The sequence below is a fragment of the Podarcis pityusensis genome (genome assembly GCF_964106645.2).
Source record: "Podarcis pityusensis genome assembly, chromosome: 18".
Classification (NCBI taxonomy): Eukaryota; Metazoa; Chordata; class Lepidosauria; order Squamata; family Lacertidae; genus Podarcis; species Podarcis pityusensis.
The window spans coordinates 2083449-2098526 of NC_138043.1; the positions used below are offsets into that span (position 1 = coordinate 2083449).

The following is a 15078-nucleotide window of genomic DNA, read 5'->3' on the forward strand; positions in this document are numbered from 1 at the left end:
GGGAGGAAAGAGGCCTTAATTACCTGGGCGAGGCAGAGAGGTGAAGAATACATCTCCAAGCTGTCGAGGAGTAAACCGTTGAGGAGGGGGGGGGGGTTTGAGGGGGGGGGAGAAGAGAGAGGTTTGAGAAAGCAGCTCCAAGCGTAAAAGTTACTGAGTCATTTCGGAGGCTGGAAGAATTTTCTCCTCTCACACTCTCCCTCTCCCTCTCTCACTCTCTCTTTCCCGGCGATGGATCGGTGCGGGGGGGAGGGGAGGAGACGGCGAGGGGGAGGGTGTCCGAGGGGAGGGGGTGGGACCAGGGAGAGCGTGTGGGGGGGGGGAGAGAGGAAAGCACGCCTAACCCTCCGAAAGAGAAGCATTATATATATATATAAATCCAACTTTTAAAAAAATAAATAAATTAGAAGGGGGTGGCGATCGTACGTAGCGCGCACGGGGCGCGTGCATGCAATGCGCTTTGGTGAAAAGTTAACGCGTCGCTCCCGCTTTTTGAGAAAAGGTGGAAAGCTGGAATGGTAATTCACAGCGATAATAAAAGGTAGGTAGGTAGGTGGGTGGGTGGGTGGGTAGGTAGGTAGGGGATCGCAGCTGCCGCCACCAAAACACCCGAAGGCTGCCATCCCGCACCCACGTTTTAGCTAGGAGCAAAGGTCGTTCGAACTCCGGGGCGGGGGGGGGAGCCTTCCTCCTCGCGAGGAGACGTGCCCAAAGATCGCGCCTTTACGCAGGCGATTTTTAAAATGTATATAATGAAATGAGATCGTATGCGACTCCGGCAACGTCTCCGGGGAAAGAGGAAAGGTCCACAAATGGTTTTTTTTTTAAATAATTTTATTTATTTATGGGCTTTAAAAGGGGGGGTAGGTTCACAACCAGAGAGGGGGCTAAAAATAATATGATTTTTAAAATAAATAATAATCCATAAATGCTGTACTAACATCCCAGGGAAGGGAAGAACTGAGGGGAAGAGATGGAGCTTTCCCCGCCCCCCACCCCAAAAAACTACTTTTTTAAAGAAAGAAAAAGCTGAGATGCGAAGTCAGACTTGGGAATTTTTATAAGGTGTGAAGCAAACAGGCCTGAGATATAATCATCATCATCATCAGCCAAATGTCCATTTCGGAGCGGTGGAGAAAACTCCCATATTATCCCTCTGGGAGGGGATTTGAAATAAAAGAGCAAACTTTGGAGTGAGAGAAAGGTGTTTGCTTTTTTAAAAATCATCTGGATTTGCATAGATCCTTACAGCTAAACTCCCCAGAAAGAAACTCAGCAGTTTCTCGGAGTGGCTTTTTTTTTTTTTTGGAGAGTTTAGAAATCAGAATCAAGTCCTCCGAGAAAGGGGTGCGTGAGGCGTGCGCGGCGTTACTCCAACCGAGAGAAGAGGACCTCCCCATTCCTTTGAGAGGCTCTACTTCCGAGTAGAACTTGGCTGGACTCAGCAGCCCTCTAGATCCGGGTGAGAGTCGCCGGAACAGGGGAACGACGCGCTGCAGGAATCGCGTCTCCAAGGCTTTCAGCTCAGGAAACTACCCACTCGCGCGCACCTTTCGCGAGGAAATGGGATTCGAGAGGAATCTTCCTATTCTGGAGCACTCTCGCCCTCCCTCTCGCCTTTTAAAAAATCCCATTATTGCCACCGACCTTCCGCACGCACCTTGCGAAGCGAAACACGCACGCGTACCCAAAGTTTCCTAATTCAGGACTGAGCGACGCACAATTGCCTGAAAGGGAGCTTGTATAGAGACACCTATCATCTGAAGAGGAGGGAATTCCAAGCTTAAAGTAGTTTTTCTCTCCTCCAACGCCCCCAGCCCAGTTTTTAGCTCTCGGCAAAGAAGTCACAACTGTCTCCTAACTTCTATTCCCTTCTGCCCCCGCCCCAGCGTCAACAAAAATAATATTTTGGTAAGCTAATGTAACAGCAGGCTGTTGATTCTGGTAACAGTAACAATAAAACCAGGATGTTTCTCAACATAACCCTGGACATGTTTGCTCCGAAGTCTCGCCGGCCTTACTTCCAGGTAAGGAAGATGTGCGCAGGATCGCGGCCTTTCAGGCCAACTGCTCAGAAGTGCATTCAGTTCAATGGGGCCTTCAGCTGCTTATAGGCTTGAGAGTAAGCCCCCCCCCATTGAATTCAATGGGGCTTTACTTCCGAGTAGGCACCCACAGAATTGCCTTTTTGGTGGATTTTGGGAGGGGGGGCGGGCCGTGTAATTAGGGACTGTGGGGTGGGAGGCGGCGTCCATGGGTTTTGGAGATCTGTCCAGACCCAACCCCAACAGAAAGTGAAATGATTCGCTCCCTGGAAAACCACTTTTAGTAGATGCTGCAAAGCGGCCGAGCAAGCGAGCAAGTCGGACGACAAGGGGAGACAACCCCCTACAAAGAAATAAACAAACAAGGAGACCCCCTATTCTTTTGGAAAGGGAGTTCTGTCTGCAAAGGGTCGAGAACATCACAAAGAGAGATTTCTCAGAGACCGGCTAGGAATGCTCACCACAGCGCAAGAGCTAACCTTCTGGGTACCCCCAAGCGCCCACAAAATTCCCCATGAAGGGGCAAGGTACCCACAAATTTCGGTGCCAGGGCCATGCACGCTGCAGGGCACCCGGGGTCGCAGGGCCAAGGTGGTACTCATTCTCTCTCTCTCTCTCTCTCTCTCTCTCTGTGTGTGTGTGTGTGTGAGAGAGAGAGAGAGAGAGAGAAAGAGTCTGTGTGTCCCAAACCAACACACACACACACACACACACACACACACACACCACAACACACACACCAGGGCGCAATCCCCGAAAGAGGCGCGATTGACTTAACCCCACACCTCCAGTCTCCTGCATTTCCCTTCGCCAGGTGCAGATTTCACAAGACCTATATAGTATGTTTCCTTGGCCACCTTCACCTCCTTATTTGCAAAGGGGAGGGGTGTCAAAAAACAAAACAAAAACCACCTCAAAAAACCCCGGAGGAGGGCTGGATAGAGGTTGATATTTCCTTCCCCCGAAAAGAGAAAACGCGGCCCAGCTCCCTTTCTGCCAGAAAAATTAACTTGGTTCCCAAACTTTCCCCGAACCGCAAAACTCTTGTTCCGGACATGGCCGGCAGTTGGAAGCAGAATAAAATAAAAAGAAGGGCGAAAGGGGAAGGGTTTTTATTTTTTATTTCTTAAAAAAGGGGTGTGAGTTTCTGTAGAAATGGAACCATAACCCGGCTCTCCGTTACGCATGAAAAGGGCGCGTGATTTTTGACTTGAGGTCGGCTTCTTAAGGAAGGCTGAGGTTTGGGAACTCCCAAAAGCGTGGCGAGTTCGCTGCCTCTCCTGGGAAGTTAAGGATCCGCCCGGAGGTATTGATACCGGTCCTGTTTACTTCTGAAACCGGCGCAAAATAAGAAGGAGGATGAATAGGAAGCGTAAAATGAGCTCACAATGAGGGCTAGCGGCTTGCTGGAGCAGGGGGAAACTTTCTAATGCCGCAATTGGATAGCTGCGCTGAAGAAGCGTAAAAAAAAATTCCTGGTTAATTTAAACAGTTCTCTCTCTCATTATGAAAAGGGACGTATAGCCCTGAAATATCAAGTTGTTGGTGTTTTATCCGCAGGGCTGGACTTTCGACTCTGTTGACAGGACTGCCATATATGAAAGAATGATTTACACAGTAGCCTTTCATTAAGAATTTAGCCATAATTCTGCGGTCGGGGGGAAGGTAAGGGGAAGAGGGAAACTAGGAAATCACTGCGTCCGGCCTAGACGTCGCATCAAACAGCGGCCCGGCTGAGCGCTCCTGTAGGCACAGCAAAATCCCCGCCTGCAGAAATCTAGCAAGACAACCTTTCTCTCTCTCCGTCACCTAGGTCTCTAAAGCGGGCCGCTGCAAGGCCTCTGGCTCCGTCAGACTGTCAGTCTTTGAGGTGCCCCGCCCCCCTTTGCTGCAACTGACAGACAGGGCAGTCCCTGTGGAACTAGATTTCTATCTTCATTTTATTTTGGGGCATAGGTGATCTTCAGCCGTGTATGAGGAGCCCCGCTTTCCAGTCTTGTAGAGGTAGGGCCCCCAACCAGAGACCTATCACCTCATGCGCCATTTACTGAGATGCAGACTTGCATTCAGACAACCACTGTTCACGTGAACTATCAAACATGCCGATAATTCTCTATATCAATTAATTGATGTGGGTGGTTTGTCTGGAATGTTTGAGTGGTGTGTGTGCTTTGGAAGGAGAGAGCTGTGATTCATATGTTCATTCCAACATTTTTCTACATCCTCCCGCTATAAGCTCCTACAATTATTATTGTTCCACATTGCAAACGACAAAGTATTTTATTTTTTGGGCGTCGGCTGGCGTTTAGCCCCCACTCCAAAAGCCAATTTTATATCACTAATGGGGGCTCCATCCTTCTTCTGCTCCCCCTCCCGTTTCACTTCTCTCTTACTCCGATTTTTTTGGGGGGGGGAGGGTGTTACACGCAATCCGGATTCTTAAAAGTTTGGGAGTTGACACGCGAGTTTCACCGCTTGCCGCATGGGAATTATTATATTATTATGCGGCTGTCGGGAACAGCCACGTAAAATTCCAGATTTCCTTCAAAGTCAAAGAATTTGGGATGAGGTTTTTTTGGGGGGGGGAATGAGGTGCGATTGGAAGAGGAGGCGACGGGAGGAAAGTATTCGGACCAACTGCGGCACTTTTCCCCTTCGCAAACTTCACGGCGTTCTCCCCCCCCCCCCGCAGCTGCCCCGACCCTAAGCGTGTCTGCTCAGAAGCAAGCCCCATTCAGTTCCATGAGGTTTCCAGGTAAGCGAATGAGGATCGTGCCCTTTAAAAAAATAAATATTCCTCCAAGCTTCTACAAGACCGTGGCTCATCCCGTGGAAAAACTTCCTGACTCGGGACAAAAGGCAGATTTACTCGCGAGGAAGCCCCGCTGGTTTGGAACTTTAGCCTGGGAGTAGGCCCTACAAGGAACCCTATAGTGCCTACTCACGAGTAAGCCCCATGGGGCTTACTTCCAGGTAAATGGGTGCAGGACCGCCGACTTCTGAGCAGCTTAATATTGAGCAAAGCCGTCTTAAAGTTGGCAGCGGCCCTCCAGGGCAAATCCGTCTAGCACGTGTTTACTCGGGAGCAAGCTCCCAAGGACAGCAATGGAGCTTTTGTTCCTGAGCGAAACAGCTCGAGACTCGTACAAAGTGCCCTCCGACGGTGGCACGCTTTTACCTATGGGGTTGTGAATCCCGTTGAGTTCCAAAGAGCTTTACTTTAGAGTAAACGCGCGAGAGGGTCGGGGGGGGGGAGCCCGGAGCTCATCCGAGGAAGGCGCGGGCAGCGCGGGGATACAGAAACCGATCGCCATCGATTAATCAAGCGATCGTTGCCTTCGATCGAAGGCTCCCTGCGGAATACCCAGGCGGCGCGAAGTGGGGAGGGGAGAGGCGAGAGAAATCCCCTTTGAACTCGCTGCGACTTCGCTTCCCAAGGCTAGATCGCCGCACTCAAAAGAAAGAGGTCTATTTTTAGAACTGAAGCCGGCTTGGAGTTGGGTGTGCGGAGGAAAATGGACGGAGGAGGGTAAAGGTTAGAGCGAGGAGGATTTTTTTTTTCTTTTCTTTTCCCGTGCGGGGCGTAGCGGGTCTGGCGCTGCAAAGGCTGCAGCCCAGCCGGTGTGTGTGTCTCTCTCTGTGTGTGTGTGCACGCGCGCGCGCGCCTTTCTCCCTCTCCCGTCCACCTTGGGCTCCGCAGAGCTCAAGATCTTACTGCTGACGAAGCGGCCTTCGCCGAGTCTGCCGCAGGGCTCAGCTCGCTTAGCCAGAGAGAGAGAGAGACAGTTAATTTTTACTCGCAGGATGGAGAGAGAAAGGGGAGGGCGTTGGAGAGAGGGAGATCTTTCCAAGGTTGGAGGGGAAAGGGAGGGGGCCCTCTTCAGCTCGAGAGCTGGATCGGGGCCAAAGGCAGCAGTTAGCGGCGCCCAGAGAAGCCCCGGCGTCTCCCTCTCCCTCCTCTCTCCGGGTCTCTCCTGCTCTCCGCTAGGCGTCATGTTCAAGTTCAGCTCGGCTCCCTTCCTCCTCCGCCCCCTTCGCCAGAGCGGCCATTTTCCGCTACATCTACCGTTTGCTGAGCTAGCTGCCAAGAGAAAGAGAGAGGGTGGGGGGGGGAAGGGAGGGGGGAGAGATGATTGCCACACACACTCCCCCGTCTCTCTCTCCCCTCCTCCTCCTCCATCGCAGATTCTTACGCATTCTCCCCCCCTCCCCAATTCCATGCGTAAAAGCGCACCGGGTTTGGAGAGGTAGGACACTCCGCAGACTTTATAGCGCTTTGCGTTCTCCACCTCTGCGCACCAGTCCCCCCCCCCACACATTAAACTCTGACACTTTGCACCAAGGACGGGTATGTGTGGGGGTGGTGGTCTTCATCTAGGCAAGGCACTACGGCAAAACGCGACGGGGGCTTTCCGAATAGGGGCGCGCTCTTTCCGGAACGGGGAATCCCCAAACACTCAGAGTAATGCCCTTTTTCCAACCACCCTGGTCGTGCCAAGATCCTTTCTGTTTTGATACTAACAAGGCTCTCCCCTCCCCCCACCGCCAGCACCCTATTCCCCCCCCCCCAGCCCACCTGCCTTGGACTTTCTCTCTCTCTCTCCCCCCCCCCCAAACCCCACCTCCATCAACTTATCCTGCCCACCCACCCGCTCCTCCGCCACACCCCACCGAGGAAATCGGGGTGTGGGGGGGATATTATTTTTTTTAAAAAAGGATTTGGAAACTGACGCGAAAAACTTACCATCACCCAAGCGAAATTGACCAGGGCGGCAGAGCGGCTGAATGCCAACAGGAAACTAAGGTGGCGGCCGGCGGCAGAGAGAGAGAAGGGGCTTATTTATTTATTTTTAAGGTCCCACCAAGTTGTTGTTGTTGTTGTTGTTAATTTGCGGAGGGCGAAGGGAAGGGAACAACCTCACCTCCTCCCTGGAGAGAGAGGGGGGAAATAATAACAACAGCAACAACAACCCGAAAAGCGGGGCCAGATCTTCGTTTCCTTCAACGTCGGGTCAGTTCTGTCCAGGCGCCTTCAGTGGCTGGGTCGACAGCATCTTTTAAGGTCCCAGCTCAGGCGAACCCGCTGCGCCGTGGCCCTTCCCAGATGTCAGTGAAGTAGGGGAGGTGATGGTTTCTCGCCCCACTTCCCCCCTCCTCACTCTCTCTCTCTCTCTCTTTGGTAAAATAATTAAAAAATAATAATCCGGGGGTTATTTAGTTGCTAGGTCGCATCGCCGAGGGTGGGACACACACACACACACCAAAATCCTTCCTGGGTTGTGAAGACAGGGGAGGGGGGTGCTGAGGACTTGGTGGTTGTTAACTCTAGAGAGTCACACAGAGGGGGTTCTTAATAAAGGGGGGGGGCGCGGTGGAAGCGGGTGAGACGGGGCAGCAGTAAAAACAAAAATGTCTTGCGGGTGGGGGAGAAAGGAGAGAGAGACCTCACTTTTCATGGGACGCCACACTGGGGGCGCGGAGATTTAAAAACACTACTGCTAATAATAATAATAATAATAATAATAATAATAATAGAATCAGAAGCTCTCTCTTTTTGTTGCTTATGATTATATATATATAGCTAGCTTCCTGGTTCAAACCTCGTGTTTTTATCAAAACAAGATTTGGGGGCAGGGTTGGGAAATAAAATAGCAGGCGCAGCATCGGCAAGATCCCTTTCGCTTTTTGCAAAGAAAATCCGGAGAGAGTGAGGAGGGCGGGGGGACTGGATGGGTAGCTGGCAGGCGGGCAGCGGAACCCTCACATCTATCTACCCGCTCCCTCCCTGGGTGAGCAGGGCTCCAGCAACGGCGGCGGCGGCGGCACCCGTGACCGACCTCCCTTTCTCTCTTGCGCGCGCGCTCTCCCTCCTCCCTGCCTGGGCTGCTAGGCTCCGCCCCTGGCTCCGCCCCTTTCTCGCGTGGCTAGGGGGGAGGCTTTGAGGAGTCTGGCAGCGCCAGGATGCGAGAGAGGGAGGTGGCATTTGAGAGACTCTCCCTCGAGTTAACCCCCCCTCTCCCTATTTCTTCCTCTAGCTCCCAAAGGTGAACCAAGGAGGTTTGATAAGGCCGGATTTACGTATAATATGCTAAACAAGCTCTAGCTTAGGGCCCCAATCTCTTGTGTCCCCCCCGCAAAAAATTAAAGTATTGCAGGAATTTATGTATAGGTTTTTTGGGGGTTGCCCCTCCAGCAGATATCATGCACATGCAGCCCACTACCAAAATCAGCACAATCGCTTTTGTGACTTTTGTGATTTGTCCCCACAAAACACTTCATCGCAGTTTCTTCCTATCTATTCCAATGGCCTTTGCTGCACGATACCAAATGTAAGAATTCACTGATCAATGTATCTATGTACTGGCTCACTAGAAAACTTCAGAAATTTATATAGACAGGTGAGCTCAGCTACTCAGCAGCCCCTCTGCCTGAGGGATAATCCCTGGCATCCTGATACCTGAGTGCCAGACAGGTAGCCATTCCGGAAATAACAAACCCAGATGAAGACAAAAGGGTGTGATGAACTTGGCTGGGAAACAGGGCAATGTAAATATCTCTTTTGTGACACTCGCTGGGTGTTTGGTGGAGGGCAAGGGGAACCATGGGGCAGGGTCCAGGATGCTCAGATTACGGCCACCAGACCTCCCCTTTCATGATGTAACCATGATGTATTAGTGATGTAGTTTGGGGGCTGTAACATGGGGATTAGCAGCTAATAAAAGTTTGGGTTCTCTCTTGTTTGGGGCTTCCATCTTGTTCCACCTTGTGGCAGGTGGGAGTCCTGTTGCGACCGTCTTCAATAAAGACCAAGCCTACTGGCTGCTGTTTTGCTCTGGTATTCCTGGCTGGTGTCCTTGTTTTTTGTCCAAGGGAGTCCTCAGATTTCTCCATTAATAAAGGGGGGGAAAACCTGGATGTACATTTACAAAATATAGGATAAAAAAAAATAACAATAAAACCTGCATACAGCAACAGTGTTTTGCGTTGTGTAGGCTCCTAGGATGTAAGTCATGGGCCCCGCCTGCTAGCCTGCTCCCTAAAATATCATTGGTTTGCTCCTTTCTATATAAAGTGGTACCTTGGTTCTCAAACTTAATCCGCTCTGGAAATCCGTTCCAAAACCAAAGCGTTCCAAAACCCTGATAAAATACATATTTTGTTACGTGCAAATGGCTTGAGACACCTATTAGGTCCACAAATTGCCATATAGCATATATTCAACACAAAAAACAGTGACAATTTGTCGTTGGCAAAGGACAGCTGGACATATAAAGGGCCCCGTTACCTTCAGTAGCTTAGGGCCTCACCAAACCTAAATCAGGCCCTGGGTAAGGAGGTGGGATGTCCACTTGAATAAAATATTGGGGAGGGGGCAGGTAAAGACCCGCCTCAATTACAAGACACTGCACACACCTGGGTCCAGTCAAGGGTGGCGGCAGCTGCCCCCTAAATAAATTAATAAAAATACTTAACTGAGGTTCTTCCCCCCCCCCAAAAAAAATCCTGGCTATGCCACACTATTTGAGTGGCACTGCCCATCAACATTGGGGGGCCCTCCCAATTTTATTGGGGGGGGGCAAGGCAGAGGGATCTCGTCTCCTAGGAGTTGGCTCCTATATGCAGGGAGAGAGGATGGAATGAAATTGCTGGTGCTGAGAGAGAGAGAGAGAGAGAGAGAGAGAGAGAGAGAGAGAGAAGGATATCTCCTACCTAATGGGAAAACTCTGAACATCACTAGTAAAGGTAAAGGGACCCCTGGCCATTAGGTCCAGTCGTGGCCGACTCTGGGGTTGCGGCGCTCATCTCGCTTTACTGGCCAAGGGAGCCGGCGTACAGCTTCCGGGTCATGTGGCCAGCAGGACTAAGCCGCTCCTGGCGAACCAGAGCAGCGCACGGAAACACCGTTTACCTTCCTGCCAGAGTGGTACCTATTGATCTACTTGCACTTTGACGTGCTTTCGAACTGCTAGGTGGGCAGGAGCAGGGACCGAGCAACAGGAGCTCACCCCGTCGTGGGGATTCGAGCCGCTGACCTTCTGATCGGCAAGCCCTAGACCATGGGTAGCAAACTAAGTCCCGGGGGCCAGATCTGGCCCAATCGCCTTCTCAATCTGGCCCGCGGACAGTCCCGGAATCAGTAGAACGTGTCCCTTTATTTAAAATGCATCTCTGGGTTATTTGTGGGGCCTGTCTGGTGTTTTTACATGAGTAGAATGCGTGCTTTTATATAAAATGCATCTCTGGGTTATTTGTGGGGCATAGGAATTCGTTCATATTTTTTTTCAAAATATAGTCTGGTCCCCCACAAGGTCTGAGGGACGCTGGACCGGCCCCCTGCTGACCCTTGGGTTAAAGTGTTGGACTAAGACCTCAGAGACCAGGGTTCAAATTCCCACTTAGCCATGAAATATTTATTGTCTTTCACCTTTTTCCTCCAAAGAACTCGAGGTGGGTTTTCCTCCTCAGTCCCCACAACCCTGTGAGGTGAGGACTGAGGAGGCAGTGATTTTACTGGCAACCCAGTAAACGTCATGCCCTATGGAGATTCAAACCCTGGTCTCTGAGGTCTTAGTCCATCACTCTAGCCACTATGCCACATCCTATACAGATAATAAATAAAATAAAATAAAATAATTAGCTGGAGATGAATTCTTCCCTCCCCCAAAAGGAGCAACGTAGCAGGAGAAGCAACATAAATAAAACCTTGCAAACCGAGAGGGGCAAATATTTATCTTGTCGGTAACCAGTTTGCATCTCGATTAAAACGGAACGGCCTGCGCACTGATCAGTCTGGGGGGAAAAGCCTTGTTTAAAAAAATAACCACGCAGAGAGAGAGGAGGAGGAGGGAAGGCGGGAGGGAGGGAGGGAGAGTTTCAGTTTTATTTATGGTGACACAAACCACTTAACGTGAACTTTCAAATTGCTGGCCTCAGCTAAAAAACCTACGTGGTTATCCTTCAAAGCGTCACCCGCCCTGCCGCATGGGAAGCAGAAATCTCGACACAATCACGTTAGATTTTTTTACAAGCTAATTTTAATCCCTCTCTCCCATTCTCTCACTTATGTACACACACAGAGACACACACGTCTAGGCACGCATACCCCACACCACAAAGGTTGCCCACATTTGGCTATGGGTTTTTTAATGGTAACCCAAAGATCTTTGGCCTGGCCACAGCGCAAGCAAGCCGGCCTTTGCAACCCTCAAACCACCTCTGGCGAGTCCACCGTTAAAAAAAACCACACAAGCATAGTGCCCAGGCTTGATTTGCACTCGTTGACAACACGTGATCTATCCCGGCACACGAGGCCCAAGGTATGTCTCCCCAAAGCAGCTTCCAGGAAGCTGGCAAATTCTGGGCGCAGAGAACACAGCTCATCCCACCCTGAGCGACCACTACAGTGGTACATGAAAGCGGTGAAGGTCCTGTGTGAGTGTCTGGAGGCGGTTGGAGGATGGATGGCGGCTAACAGATTGAGGTTGAAACCTGACAAGACAGAAGTACTGTTTTGGGGGGACAGGGGGCGGACGGGTGTGGAGGATTCCCTGGTCCTGAATGGGGTAACTGTGCCCCTAAAGGACCAGGTGTGCAGCCTGGGAGTCATTCTGGAATCACAGCTGTCCATGGAGGCGCAGGTCAGTTCTGTGTCCAGGGCAGCTCCATCTGGTACACAGGCTGAGACCCTCCCGGCCCGAAGTCTGGCTGGCCAGAGTGGTGCATGCTCTAGTTATCTCCCGCTTGGACTACTGCAATGCGCTCTCCGTGGGGCTCCCTTTGAAGGTGACCCGGAAACTGCAACTAATCCAGAATGCAGCAGCTAGACTGGTGACCGGGAGCGGCCACTGAGACCATATAACACTGGTCTTGAAAGACCTGCAGTGGCTTCCAGTACGTTTCCGAGCACAATTCAAAGTGTTGGTGCTGACCTTGAAAACCCTAAATGGCCCAGTATACCTGAAGGAGCGTCTCCACCCCCATCGTCCAGCCCGGACACTGCGAGAAGCGAGGTTACAGGGAACCAGGCAGAGGGCCTTCTCGGTGGTGGCGCCCGCCCTGTGGAACGCCCTCCCATCAGATGTCAAGGAAATAAACAACTATCTGCCCTTTAGGAGACATCTGAAGGCAGCCCTGTTTAGGGAAGTTTTTGACGTCTGATGTATTTGTCGTGTTTTTAATATTCTGTTGGGAGCCGCCCAGAGCAGCTGGCGAAACCCAGCCATATGGGCGAATTGGAGGTGGAACGGCTGTCTCTCATGGATGCTTTAGCTGAGATTCCTGCATTGCAAAGGGGGTTGGGATGGATGACCCCTGAGGTCCCTTCCAGCTCTACAGGTCTATGGTTTAGTTGAAACGCTGTCCTAAACAATTAGAACAATGGAGGCATTCCGGTTTTCGTACGTCAACGTTCAAATGCTCCGCCCTCACCCATCAAAAGAAGATGCCCAGAAATCTCGCTGTGTTTCCATCCTCTGACTGCTCCTAGCTGAGGTCTGTTTGGCAAACCCCTCTCTCCAAAGCCACGCCAGGCCTCCCACCAACCCCCTATATAACTCTGCTGGTTGTAGGTGTGGGGGAGAGCGGCGACAGGCAGATCGTGTTCTCTCGCCTGGGGCCGGCTTCGTGAGAGCTGGTATGTTCTCTTTGGCAGTTCCCGGGGGCAGGAGCAGAGATCACGGGGCATGATGCCAGCTGGGACCAGAACACAGGGGAAGCCAAGAGAACAAAGGCGAGGAACAGGGGGGAGAGACAGGTTGAAGAGCAAACACAACAGGTGCAGAGTTCCTTAGCAACCGAGGCTCACCTGTGGCCTTAGGGCTGCACTCATTTGACACACCGAGAGATGGAATCTGAACTCTGCAACAAGGGCTTCTGTTCCCTCCTGAATCCCTACCTGAAAGCAGGTGTGCTAGAGGTTACTTAGCAGCAGATGCTTCAGGCCAGATAGAGTCCCTAAGCAGTTTTGACTCACCACCTTGACAGTCATAAGCACCAAAAAATGGCTACTTAGCTTCTCAGAGAGAGCAACGTGTCTGTCGTCTTGGTGCTGTCCCTGGTCCTGAAAGGCCTGCTCTTCTGATTCAAAGTGCAAGTAGATAAATAGGTACCGCTCTGGCGGGAAGGTAAATGGTGTTTCCGTGAGCTGCTCTGGTTCGCCAGAAGCGGCTTAGTCATGCTGGCCACTTGACCCAGAAAAACTGTCTGAGGACAAATGCCAGCTCCCTCGGCCTATGGAGCAAGATGAGCGCCGCAACCCCAAAGTCATCTGCGACTGGACCTAACAGTTAGGGGTATCTTTACCTTTACGTCCATCAATGACCATATAGTATATATTCAACACAAAAGACAGCGACAATTTGTTGTTGACAAAGGACAGCTGGACATAGAAAGGGCCCCATTACCTTCAGGAGCTGAGGGCCACATCAAACCTAAATCTGGCCCTGGGTGTTCTTAAAAGGCAGCGGTAGAAACATAGAGAAAAGGGGAGCGCTTTTGACTCCAAAAATCCGGCCCCCCCCCCAAGAAGGATTTGTATCCCTCGACAGAAAAAGAGGTCGCTCGCTGCTGCCTCAGGCGAAATTTGCTGCCAACTCGATAGACAGAGGTGGCTTTTGACAAACTAATGCCAACATGAAGTTCAGGCCGTGTATTAAAAAAAACCACAAGGTGTCCGGCGCAGACAATGCTAAAATGCCATCTGAGGTTCCGTTGGCGTGCCTGGCTCTCGACGCTGAGCCCCACGGCTATTTTTAACCGCACAGGGGGATTTGGGCTCTTAGCAGCTGGCCCAGCTCAATCTGATTTGATCCCTAAGATTAGCGGAACGGGAGAGGAAGCGTCCCCGGTGCCCTTTCGCCCCGTGCCAACCTGGGATGGCATTGGCCATGCCCAAGGTCAGCTGGCAAGGGAGTGGCTATGCCGTCTGTCCTAGATGGAGCTTACATTCTGCAAAGGGAGGATATTGGCCTTTTGTTGGTCCTTTGGGAGCTAAGGAAAGGTGTGTTTAAAAAAATAAAATTAAAAAAATATATTTCTAAATTTTTAAAAAACAACACCAGAAACAAATGAATACAACATTTCCCAATTAGCAGTCAATTAACATCGGACTGACACGGGTGGCGCTGTGGGTTAAACCACAGAGCCTAGGACTTGCTGATCAGAAGGTCAGCAGTTCGAATCCCCGCAATGACGGGGTGAGCTCCCGTTGCTCGGTCCCTGCTCCTGCCAACCTAGCAGTTCGAAAGCACCTCAAAGTGCAAGTAGATAAATAGGTACCACTCTGGCGGGAAGGTAAACGGCGTTTCCGTGCGCTGCTCTGGTTCGCCAGAAGTGGCTTAGTCCTGCTGGCCACATGACCCGGAAGCTGTACGCCGGCTCCCTTGGCCAGTAAAGCGAGATGAGCGCCGCAACCCCAGAGTCGGCCACGACTGGACCTAATGGTCAGGCGTCCCTTTACCCTTACCTTTAACATCGGACTCCCCCTTCGCCCCTCCATGGTTTCTCCAAATTTTCAAACTTTGCTGCTGATTTTAGTTATTCCGCACTACTTTATCTCCACCACAGTTCTCGGATTCAATTTCACAGGTTTTCGAACGTTTCGGAAGCCGGATGCCGAAAACCCGGAAGTGAATGCTCTGTTCTACACAAAAAAGCACACAAATTCCCGATGGGCAACTCTTGATAATAAAAAACAACAGCTGAATGACTAGCTTTGCCCAGGACCTTTAGCAAAATATTCTCAAGACTGTCTAGATAGGAAGTGTCCATACTTTCTGCCTATATGCATCAAAACTTAAGGTTGCCGTCACGCTCCAGTTTGCTTGGGTCAAGACTAAGGGGAAGGAGGCGGCTGAAAGACAATGACACGCCCTGGACTTTTTGTAAGGCAGGAGGCGGGCAGGTGTGGGCTGGCTGGGGGCAAGCAGTGCCTCATTTATCCTGTTACAGAAATTACAGGGGGGGGGGGACATCTTTAAAGTTAAATATTACAAATATTATGCCTGAATGTATCCTTTCAACTTGACAGCTCAGG

At 51.1% G+C, this 15078-nt stretch overlaps 2 long non-coding RNA genes across 2 annotated transcripts in view; one reads left to right on the forward strand and one right to left on the reverse strand.

Moving 5' to 3' along the window:
* Window positions 1-15078, reverse strand: part of LOC308467560 — a 212134-nt gene that overhangs the window by 89923 nt on the left and 107133 nt on the right. The gene's annotated exons all lie outside the window — the stretch shown is intronic.
* On the forward strand, window positions 465-1983 carry LOC308467220. The gene is made up of 2 exons (XR_013981170.1): window positions 465-541; window positions 1312-1983. It is a non-coding gene; the product is annotated as an uncharacterized lncRNA (long non-coding RNA).